Consider the following 12,603-nt stretch of genomic DNA (forward strand, 5'->3'; position numbering starts at 1 on the left):
TACTATATATATATATATATATATATATATAGCTTCAGAGTAACAAGACTTGCTTCTGTTAACCTGGGAAATTTCACCTTTGTATTAGTTTTTTACTGGTTAGCGGCTGGAAAGCGGGTATAATGTCAAGCACATGTGAATGTTTTCTACAGTCGTCGGTTTATAAATTGCAGAATGTTGTGACTAAATCTGCAGAGAGCACCAGCACAGCTCAGCTGACCATGGCCTGTCCACAAGAAAACAAATCTACTGGAGCTCACAGCAGAAATTATTACGTGACTTATTTCTGAGTGAGTTATTTTCCCCTGCTGCACTGCACTACAAAGAAACTTAGGGATCCTCCACCGGCCAAATCCCACTTTAACCCCTGGCTCTATCCCTATCAAAGACACTGTCACAAACAGCAGCTCTGAAGATTATAGGTTCACTACACACCTAAACAGGCAGAGCGAAACAGCCACGGTTATTCTGTATAAAACTGTTTGATTTGGCCAGTTGCAAAAGTTTTATATGAAGTGAGGTATGTATATGGACAGCAGAACACAAAAACAAAACAGTTGGAAACACAAAAACAGTGAAGCTAAATGAACAGGGGATAAGAGCCATCCAAAATATGGCAAACATCACCATTGTTTCTTTCTTTATTGCAAATTGACTGTTTTCACCATCTGCTTCTTCTTCTCTGCTATGACTTTATGGATTATTGTTAGTGCAGCCTGAGGCCAAATGCCATTTCAATTCAGACAGCTCATCAAGACAAGTGACAAGAGTTGAGGTGTGAATGTGTTGCAATGTGAAGTTGTTGAACTCTCACTTTAAAGAGCAGCTATGCCCCTATATAGCATTTTAGGGTTTGTTATCCTGTAGCCCTCCAAATTTTAACATCTCCAGTCCATCCTCATCCCCGTCAATGTCATTCTTACAGTCTTCTTTTTGAACAGAATCAAGCCAAACCAGTAAAAATCAGTAATTCCCTTTTGAAAGCCTGAAAAGTTTAAAGCAAGAAGTTTCTATCATCAAGAATAAATAGCTGGTCCATTCATTAAGCTCCTACCATTCATTTAGGCTGCCCACTCTTCTGTTTCATGTTTTTTCTTAAGCAGAAATTTTCTCAGGCTATTCAAAGGCGCTGTTTTGTCACAAAAACAGCCACCATAAAAAGCTTAAAATGTGGCAGTGGGGTGTTGTTTTTGGCACACCTGTAGGATGGAGAGGTAAGCGAGGAGGAGAGTGGCATCTTGCATGCATCTATTGACTAACTTCTTCTTTTATATAATAAGTACAGGGTTGGACACACACACACAAACACACACAGACTAGGCTACAGCACAGCAGGCACTGAAAGGAGGTCTGGAAAGAGTTGCAACATTAAGTGGATAGCAAAACGTGTGCTACAAGGCATAAAGGCAAATGTTTATTGCTTATGCTACCATATATAAAGGTTCCCACAACTAAGCCGTGTTTTCAGTTCTTCATAATGATAAAATGAATCCCTTGCTCATATATCCTCCTGCCTCCAGCCAGCCATCAGTTATAGCACACATCATCACATTATCATTGTGTTTGTTGGTTTATCAGGGCTAAAATAGAGAATCCATTATCATACACTCTCTGAGTTTACGACGAGCTCGGATTCTGTTCTTATGGATTTGTTTTTCAATGAGCAATTTAAAATAGCAACTTAACACGTGCTTATGCGTGGGATCACGTACAAAGCAATTTTTTTCTGATCTTTTTCATTAAATTGCCTCATTTTTCACAGCAGAGGTGATGAAACACGAGGCAATTTGTTCCGTGCATAAACAGGAATGTGAAAATAGTCTAAAATGCTAATAATTACCTATCAAAGTATAGAGCTACAGGTTTTATTGACTTACCTTACTACAAATTGATATCTACAGTCAGATGCTCTATAACATGGCACTTGTATCCATTTGTGGCTGTTGACACAAGTAGACCTACCCACAGAATTTCCAGCTAATGAGCTGCTGGGCAGACGAAGAAAAAAAAGCATATTGAAGAGAAAGCAAGAACAAGGAATTTTCAGTCACATATGGCGAACAATAATATTTTGAAGTACAAATTTTATGTTTAACATATTTAAGCAGCCAGAACAGCACCCGGCATTAGACAGCTGCTGATACACTACAGTTAACAGGAAGTACAAGGAAACATCATTCGAAGGAGATGTAATGTCTTTCACCAGGTATGGATGTTGGGTGAAATGTAGGGGTGAAGACCCAGATGCAGTATGGAAGAGGTTGTCTTACAATTAAAAAGGTGAGCTTTTGATGTTGACATCTTATTCTTAATCCATAAGGTTTAATATGATGTCAGCCCACCCAAACTTAAAATCAACCGAACACATTTGAAACTCAAAGGGGTTTTTATGTCACGATAGTGTCAGGGAGATTTAATGTGTGATAGTTTAGTAAAGTCAGTAATATATTAATTGATCGGCTAGTGAGAGACCGTATTAATTGAGTTAATGAGAAACAGACTGTGATAGTTACATTATATTGCAGTGCATTTCACTGAATTACCAATGAAATGTTAATCCAACAAAGGAAAATTTGCATTTTAAACACATTACATTCACAGCTTGCCATCTTTAACAATCTCACAGTTTTTTCTTGCTTTGTTGTTTGGGGGTTTCTCCAAATCATGTTGATGATCATAATTACTGTTTCACAAAACCTCACTTTGCCCATCTCTTACTGCGACAAGGACTGAGGGAAAAACTGAACTATTTATACACATGGAACTGCTTAGGGAATAAGACACAGGAGAAAGTAACCACACACATGTTAAGACAATCAGGACAATTAGAGGCAGAGAGACATGAGACAGAACTAAGGCATGCCATGACAATCCATCTATCCATCCTCAGGGTTGCGGAGGAGGGACCTATTCCACCTGCCAGAGGGTAAGGGGCGAGGTGCTCCCTGGACAGGTTTGTTTCAGAGAAAAGAAACCTATAAGAAAAATACTCAAGTGTCACGGTGACAGAGGGAGCGCGTGAGGAGGGAGCGCGGACGGCAGAGGTGAATGTTTAACAAAAGGTGAGCCTTTATTGTTGATTGCAAAAACACTACAAAACACAAGGGAAACGGGGAACTGAGGAATACAAAGAAAACCCTAAACTGGAAATGACTAAACATGAAACTGGAAACAGAACTGCAAAAAACCTGGAAATGCAAGGGGGAGATACACAGGGGATGATGACCAGAAGTAACGCAGGGGAAAACACAGATGATCTGACGCGGGACAGGGGGAAACACACGCTATATATACATACACAAGGCAACGAGGGAAATGCACAACAGGAGGGAGACACAGCAGAACCTAATTAGACATGACGAGAGAGGGAGGAAGCAAAACAGAATACAATGACATAAGTAGGGATGGGTATCGTTAAGTTTTATCCGATACTGGTGCCAAACCGGTACTTTTGAAACAGTGCCGGTGCTTAAACGGTGCTCAAACCGGTGCTTAAAGAATGGAGAACACAAAATTGGTCCAAAAACCTCTCATGTTCAGCTGTTTTTTTTGTAAATGTTAGCCTTTTCTGCAGCTATGGGGCATATATGGTATCACTCTTAGCTGGAAGCAGTGCTTAAACAATGGAAAAAACACAAACTTTGTCCAAAAACCTCTCATGTTTAGCTGTTTTCCACTTTTTCTTTGGTCATTTTAGCCTTTTTGGCCAGGGTGAAGGGAGTATCTGCTATCAAACAAGAAGACAGCCGCATGTAACTACGACGGTGTTTGCTAGTTCACCTTACATGCATTAATTTAATAACGTGGTTAGCCTACTCAACGTAAATTATACACGAACAACATTAAGCTACTCATCATGGCACCGGATACCGGTACCCATCCCTAGACATAAGACACAGACTGTCAAAGTAAAGCAGGAAACAACAGAGATGCGGGCTCGACAGGGGAAACGGCTGACAGAGGAGACAAAAGCATCATGGAGCACGGAGCACAGGAACAGAAACCAAAAGACTAGAAATGGTAAACAATGAACTCAAAGACTATAATAAAACCTAGGGTCACTAAACACAGAGACAAGAAGACAACAACAAACAAACACTGGAGGACAAAAACAAAAAGACAAAGGTGAAGATGAAGATGAAGGAAGAAAATGGGAAACTACATACATACTAAAAAACATACAAAACAACACAATAATCGTATAAAGACGAATCTTTAACTTTGTACAAAGAAAAAAGGAGTATAAAGAGGAGTGTAAAGTACAGATATTTGTTTAAAACTGTAGTGGGTAAAAGTAAAAAGTTGTACAGTAACAAAGTATTTTTACTTCATTACCTCCCACCTCTGACCTTAGCACACAAGAACATCAAAAGACAAACACAAAGAACAAAATAAAACAGAACAAAATAATATACCTATCACCTGTCTATCAAATTTCCGTTTCATTTATAGTGTATGAGTTCACCACAAGTGCTCTCGAGGCACTTTATATTGCAAATTAAACGCCTTCAGCCTTAAAGAGAGAAACCCAGCAATTAGACATTTCCCTAAGACTAGCACTAGGCAATGGTGGGAACGGGAAGGGACTTCTGGCAGAACGAGGCTCAGGAAACGGCAGCCAACGCCTGTGATTTGTTGGGGGAATGCTGGAAAAAGATAGAAAAAAGGAGAACCTAGAGAGTTAAAAAAAACAAACAACTGAGCACAAAATACTCAAGAGAGGAGATAAAAGTTAATGGCATTCAATAGCAGCATATAAACACAATTATAATGAAAATAGCTAAATGAAAAAAGTAATGTTCACTGCACTATGGGAACTAGCAGATTGTTCAGGTTCACTAGATGCAGTCTTATCAAAAATTAAGGTTTCTTTTCAAATTTTCAAAGTAGAGAGTGTCTGTGTCCTAAACCCAAACTGAGAGGTGGTGCAAAAGGAGAGGGGCTTGAAATCTTTGGAACCACCAGTAGGCCTGAAGTCTGATGGCTGAGTTCTCTATTAGGATAATAGGGTACTATGAGGTCTTAAAGGTAAGGCTTCCTTGAGAAGAAGGGCTTAAAAATCAGTTTCGAATTTAGCAGGGAGCTAGTGAAGAGACAGTAATATAGAATATGATGTCTCTTTCTAGTCCCTGTTAGTACTCTGTGATGTGAAATCTTAGGACAGTCTGTTAATAAGGAATTACAATACCCTAACATAGAAATAGCAAACTGATGAACTCACTCTAAAACAGGGTGTTTGTTTGAAAAGTAGCTTCAGGTTTCCACACACTAATGCCAAAAGCAAAGCCATTCAGAGTATCTATCTAGTTAGTTTCTGATCCAATTACCTCACTTTTGTCAGAATATAGAGGTAAAACATTTTAGGTCATTTAGGAATGGCTTTAAGACATTTCTGTAGTTTATCTAATTGATTTGTATCTTATAGCTTCATAGATAAATATTACTGAGCATCATCTGCATAGCAATGGAAATATATTCTGGGGTGTTTTTTTTTTAGCAATACTGCATCAGGAAGCAGGTATAAAGAGGAATATTGGTCATAGAACCTTGTGGAACTCTATCTTGTGTGTGTCAGGAAGCAGAAATTAAACACAACCAAAATGAGTAATGGATTCAATATCGAATTATTAAGAAATTTAGTTTCCATCAAACCTATATATCAGCAGCTGCTGATTAAGAATTAGGCTATTGATTAAGATTATGAAAACAGGGCTTAGTATTTTTAATGCATCAGGACACTCTTTCTTGAACATTCAAATTGGAAGACTTAAAAACTGGATCTCAGCCGAATGAGGTTTTTACTCAAAGAATTTCTGACACCTGACAGTTCTGCCTTCAGGAAATATTTGTACAAGCTGTTTGTTTTCCTGGATGACACAATCGGCCCATCCTGTCTGTAAGAGCAAGTGAGATGGCAGTTCTTCTGTGTGGCATTTATCAGCTCACACATACACATATTATAGTTCATATACACACACACGCACACATACATACTGATGCAGTTCACTGAGTCTCTGTACATTTATTTGCACTCCTCCTTTCTCTGTCTTCTGTCCCAGTTCTCCTGTGGCAAGTTGAAGGGATCAACAAACAAATGAGACTACAAGATCACACAGACCTTCAACCCATCCTCCTCTTTCCACCTGCATGCTCCTAATTTTTTATTTTTTGCGTTACTCTTAGGACACAGTATTTTATACCAGTAAGTTTTCACTATGACTATGGCCAACTTAGCTAGTCAGCCAGGCAGCTAGCTAACCAACTTTTGTAGAGCAAGCTTCAATGTCAGTACAACGCAGTTGCAGTTCAAAGTGTATGTAGCTGACATCAATATTGTGACTTTGCCTGGCAGTTAGCGTTTCCACAATATAAAAGCTTTAGTTTGGGAACTGTCAAAATGAGATAACACTGCCACCACAAGCCCAAATGGGTAATTGCAACATTTAACTTTAACTTTGAGCACTCTTTTTTCAAGCACTCATTATAAAAATAAATAAATCAAAAGAAGCTCTTAAATATGAATTTCATGTCTACATACATCATGTTAAGACTGAAACAAGAGTTAAATGTTAGGGGTATGCAGAAAGCAAATTAAAGAAACTGCACTGGTTTTGCAATGCAGCGCAGAGCTAATTAGTCTTACTTTTTAAAGCTTGTATAATAAGCTTGGTGAGCTCAGACTCTTTCATTTTAATGTAACCTTGTGTGCATGTTGTTTCAGTATTATGTTTCTCTTCAGAATCAACTTGTATACACAAAATTCTCTTGTGTAACTTTGACTTGAGGGCAAATTTCAATAAATTCAGTATCGTGCACTTTGTACACTACACCTAAACTTTTATACTAAAATAACGAGCGAGTGTTCTTGAAAGGAGTGAAGAAATGGTGAACTAGTCTGTCCTTTAAACATGTCAAAGTGAAAATTGCCTGCAGGTGCAATAGAATAAATCCATTATCTAACAAAAATAACAAAGTAAAAGTCATATCAGCATTTTCTGCTTAATTTCCACTCTATTGTTATTTTCCCATTAGCCTGACAAAGCACTGGAACTGAAAATTCTCTTTTCCTTTAAAAAGAAAACAAGTCTTTTGCCCTCATTCGTCTCTCTGTGTGCATTTCACCCAGGTATCTGCACTAATTGGGATAAGACAAACATGAATTTGACATAATGAATATATTCATTTTGGTGACCCTGAGACCTTTAATGTAGTCCCATCATCTGTCCAAATGTACATGTCTTCATGCATTATTCATTCATCCCTGACCCATTCCTTTTAAATGAACAAAATTCTATGCACAGTCATGGCTGCAGAAAGACATTTTAAAAAGAAACATCAAACATTTCTGTCTCTTTGCAGGAATCAAAGATAATAAAGTCTGTTTTTTAGATTATTTACTTTTAAAAAATCCTTGGGGCATGAACAAGCCCTTGTTGATGTACTTTTGATGGAGGTTCCTTACAATATTTAATATGTGATATTACAGTGGTTTGGACTAATTATTTCTATTTTTGTATTATAGCTAACTAATTTTCCTTCTCCTCTTCTAATGTATATTTTATAGTTTATTTTATATATATTTATTATATACATTTATTAAGGATGTGCATGACTAGTTGATTAAATGTTTAAACATTAACTCACAAAAATGTGTTGCAGCCATCCTCCATTAGGCAGGGCTGCAGTGCTGGCACACGCCCGCATCCCTGCAGTGTTCTCTCTCTCTCTGCGTGATGGAAAGTTGAACACAAAGACAAAGTGGAAAGTAAGACCGATTACAGCAGTAATGAACGATTGTATTTAGCCTTTGTCAGAGCAAACTGTTACATAGCCAGGCATGTGGACATGAACCTGCATAGGAAGAAGGGTGCTGGGACTAGCATTGCTAATGATAGGTTGTCAAAAAAAAGAAATTTGAACTACAACTGGGTTATTCAACTCTCTGACTGACAGTTTAAAACAGCCCTCAAATTTAAACACTTGCACAGTCTTTAAATTTACCCATTAGACTGCTCTCAACTAACTGTTTAGTTGTTGTTGTTAGATTAGCTTTTTTGAATTAAGTAGTATTAGTTGATAAGTAGATGGATGGATGGATGGATGGATGGATGGATGGATGGATGGATGGGTCAATAGTGGTCCAAAACATAGGTTGCATGTGTGGTGATAAGTGTGTGCTATTTCCTCCACTGGTGTGAAGACATATCTCCCACCTATAATTAACAGTCTCCATTGGCTGATACTCTTTATATGTATGGCTAGACTTGTTTAGTTGTTTTCTACTTCATACATTCACGTTCATGATGTTGTTTGCTACATGTTTTATGATGACTACAACCAAGGCCTCATATTGTTTGATATACTACCAGTGTTACTAGAGTTTTTATTTTTTTACATTCAAGAAACTCTGACTTAAGTTGGAGTGGAACCACAAGGCCACTATGTGACTAACTATATAATTGTGTTCTCTGCTTGGATTAATGATGACGTTAACAGCTGAGCGGCTGATTAGGCCTTGTCGGCAGTAACCTACTACAAATTGCTTTCAAGATAGCTTGATTTTAATGCAGTTATTTCAAGCAACAACAGCAAAGAGGATATGTAAAATTGTTTTCAGCATTACTAGAAGGCTCTAAGGATCACAGCCATATTTAGTGTTCAGTGAGAACCGCTGTCACCGGCCAAATAGAGGGCTACACCAAGAAAAGGCAAGGTTACTGAGCTCCAACAACTGACTCAACAAAAAGACTCATCACACATATCAAAATACTGATGGTAGAGACATGTTGCTGTAGCTATCCTCGGGCAGCTCATGCAGAGAATCTTTTAATTCTGGTCACTCTGTAACTTGACCTTCAGCATTGTGGCAGCTGGCTTTATTTGAATGAAACGGCCCTGGCTATTCCAGTGCGACTGTCACATAATCCTGCAAACAATTCAAATTAATAAACAATATTCATTAAAACTGAGCAAAGTTCCAATCCCAGGGAATTATGCACATTAAAAAACTAAACAATATTGACATCTAGTGGTTTAATTTTAATTAATCTACTGTCAATTGCAATTTAGAAAAGTCATTTATAATATAATTAGCACACAGTTTGGCCTGGACATGATTGGAGAAAATTTAGGCAGGAAAAAAAAAGAAAAATATGATGTGTCAGAATAAAACCTTCATCCATCCATTTTCTTAATCGCTTATTCAACCAGGGTTCAGTGGGATTGGAACACAGCTGACATTGGGCAAGTAGTGGAGCGCACTTTGGACAAGTTGACAGCCCATGAAAAGGCTAACACAAGTATTTCTATTCATCCCAAATGGAGCTGTTTAAATATATGACAACTAAACAACAATTACTATTATACATAATTAAACTCTTCTACAGTAAAAATTACAGAAATGATGTTAGCTGACATCTGGCAGCATATCCTAGTCTCTTCTCTTCTGCTACGAAGGTGAGAAGTGTGCAGTGTTTCAGATTCAGCTTGGTGTCAAGAGTATATCATGTGGGAACTGTTAAAGCACTCTATGTGATGTAAATGCATTTCTGCACACACATATCAAGTCTTTTACAGGAATGTAACTAACAGCTGAGGCTGATAGTAATACCACCGATTAAGTAAGAAAGCAATAAGTAAAGTTATTTTTGATCGTGTTTTTACACAGACACAGTCACAAAGTGCTGTATAATCAAAAGATAAAAATGTAGGAATAATTAGAATGCAATTAATAGAGAATTCAAATTCAGTTAGTAGCAATACAAAAAAAGTTAAAATACAGAACAATACAGAATACAATAAACCTGAAAACAGTTAACATCAGCAACAATCTAACAGTCAATTTAACTGATTTTTAAATGAGTCAGCTAAGCGAGTGCTGGAGTGGGAAACTGTTGGTGCCACTGACTGAAAGGCTCTGCATCCCCAGTTCTCAGTCTTGCATGAGAAACAACCAAAACAGAGGAGATAAATAGTCTGAAACTTTTCCATTTAATGCTCTATATTTAAGTACAATAATTTTAAAACCAATTCCAAAATCTACTAAAAGAAAAGGAGTAATGTGAGTGTGCTTAGTAACATGTGTAGGGGTCTGGCACCAGCATATTTTTATAGCTTGGAAACATAAGAGACAATCTAACTACGCTGGTAAATAGAGCATTACAGTAATCTAGGTGTGATGACACAAATGTATAAACAATTGTCTTCCGTTCAGCTGACTATAGCTTGCTGCTTAGAAATGTTCCAGAAGTTTCTAGATTGTAGTTCAAGAGGAACTACAATCATGGCCCCTGTCCGGTTGGAATAAAACAAGGCAACGTTTGGAGAGCCTGTCACTAATATGTAGACTTGTAGTCAAGGCTGCCTAAACCAAGACCAAGACAATACCAAGACCAGAGGGTATCGAGACCAAGACCAAGACAGACCGAGTCAAGACCAAGACAAAGTCGAGACGAGACCAAGACTGAGACAAAAGTCTTTAAACTGCAGCCAGATGCTGCTTCGTTTAAGAGTGTCAGGCATATTTATGTGTTTTTGAATTATGCGTTTTCAAATTCGATACAACCTGAGTTGTTGACATTGTATCAAATTTGCATATAGACCAAGCCTACATTTGAATTCTGTTTTTATATTTCATCTTTACTTGCTAGTAGATTGTTTAAAACCACAGATGCTGCAGCTGAATCTTAATGAAATACTCGATTATAATCCATCCGAATCTCCCATGTCTTAATAATAGATTTGTGATATTGATCAGTCTGTTAACTCACACAATCTACATTTTGCCATTTCTTTTGTGCCTTCAAATAGACTAGACTTTATTATTACTCTGAATATTGGCCATTCCAACAAGTTGATCCTGTTCATCTGGACGTAGTATTTTCAGTGGCAGAAATGTTTCTTCGCTCATCCAAGTCACTTCTTCACTCTCAGCTTACTGCCAGTTCTAGATCTTGGCCAGTTTTACTGACCAAAAGCGCTTAAAGTGCACACGCTTTCTTCCCATGCACACTCATGCTGCTGATTTCTCTGTAGCAGTTGTGTTACTTTTAGCCTGTATTATGCATTTATCCTAATATTTTCTAATATTATAAGTCAGTACACTTACCATTATTTGTGATTGCTCAGATGCTGTCATTGCCATCGCATTCACAAGAACTGGGGGAAACCTGAGACTCTTGAAGTTGATTCAGCCGCTGAAAAAATAAAATAAAAGTAAAAATCTTTGTTAGTACCGCTGCATGCTCCTCTAACCAGTAGAATAAAACCTGAATCTTCTGGTTGAAGTAGTAATCACTGTTCCACCATGTTGCCCTAACATGTGGGAACAACAGTTTTTACTGCCCAGAACTGCCAGAGCAAAAAGGCTCACCAAGCAACACACAATGAAAAATAACCTCACCAACAGAGATGGGATTACAGTAACGCGTAACGCGTTACTGTAATCCCATCTCTGTTGGTGAGGTTATTTTTCATTGTGTGTTGCTTGGTGAGCCTTTTTGCTTACGCGTTACTGTAATCCGATTACTTTTTTCAAGTAACGAGTAAAGTAAGGGATTACTATTGCAAAAACGGTAATTAGATTACCGTTACTTTCCCGTAGAAACGCTGCGTTACTGCGTTACTAAAACCGTGATTTTCTTGCGAGAATGTCTCACGACAGTGACGTAAGCGAGTGCAACGTGTGTGACAACAGCTGTGTGCAGATCAACAATGGATCATATATCGAGTGCGGGAGAGAGTATGAGCGTGCAGCGTTTAAAGCGTGGACGTACTGACCTTATTTTGAGTTTGATTCCGTAAAAAGTGACAAAAACATTAGTGTCCGTTGTGCGTGGGAAGAAAACTTATTTTTACAGCGAAAAAAATCCCTAAACTTCCAAGCAAGCACCGAGTGCGCTACGACGTAATGGGAAACTCACAGAGAAACTGCCGTATCCTTCCACTGACCGCTGCACACCTGCACCAGGATAACCCTCAGCCTACCCTACTCCTGCTTTACAGGTGAAAATAGAGCAAAAGGACCGCTAGTCTTTGACTTCATTTATTTTCTGCTGTGTTTTACTTGCATCTGAAAGAGTGAGTGTAAACACTATATATATATATATATATATATATATATATATATATATATATATATATATATATATATATATGTGCTGGAATGTGCAGAAAATAGGTTTAAATGTTAAACTAATTTCTTCCAGTCAGAGAATGGTGCATATAATTAAAATTTTGCTTCATGCATAAAGTTAAAAGATTAAAACTAACAAAACAAGTTTTAAAAAGAGACTTTTCCATTCGATTACATTTTGTATGATGGATTATGTAGAAAAAGTAGAATTGGGCTGAAAGATCTATCGCTTTATCGCCTATTCAGGTTGTAAATCATGTTTTTAAAAAGTAACTAAGTAACTAAGTAACTAAGTAATTAATTACTTTTGAAAATAAGTAATCAGTAAAGTAACGGGATTACTTTTTTGGGGAAGTAATTAGTAATTAATTACTGATTACTTTTTTCAAGTAACTTGACCAACACTGCTCACCAATATATTCATCCAATCACCAGCATGAGTTCCATGAATTCATGTAAAACGCTAAGTA

At 37.6% G+C, this 12,603-nt stretch overlaps 1 long non-coding RNA gene across 1 annotated transcript; it reads right to left on the reverse strand.

The window, feature by feature from the left end:
- Nucleotides 1–54: 54 nt before the first annotated feature.
- On the reverse strand, nucleotides 55–11,390 carry LOC146495859 (uncharacterized). The gene is made up of 3 exons (XR_014871015.1): nucleotides 11,108–11,390; nucleotides 7,645–7,724; nucleotides 55–6,064 (listed from the first exon to the last, which is right to left on the reverse strand). It is a non-coding gene; the product is annotated as an uncharacterized LOC146495859 (long non-coding RNA).
- Between the last annotated feature and the right edge of the window lie 1,213 nt (nucleotides 11,391–12,603).

The sequence above is a fragment of the Neolamprologus multifasciatus genome, chromosome 19, assembly GCF_963576455.1.
Source record: "Neolamprologus multifasciatus chromosome 19, fNeoMul1.2, whole genome shotgun sequence".
In the NCBI taxonomy this organism is placed as follows: Eukaryota; Metazoa; Chordata; class Actinopteri; order Cichliformes; family Cichlidae; genus Neolamprologus; species Neolamprologus multifasciatus.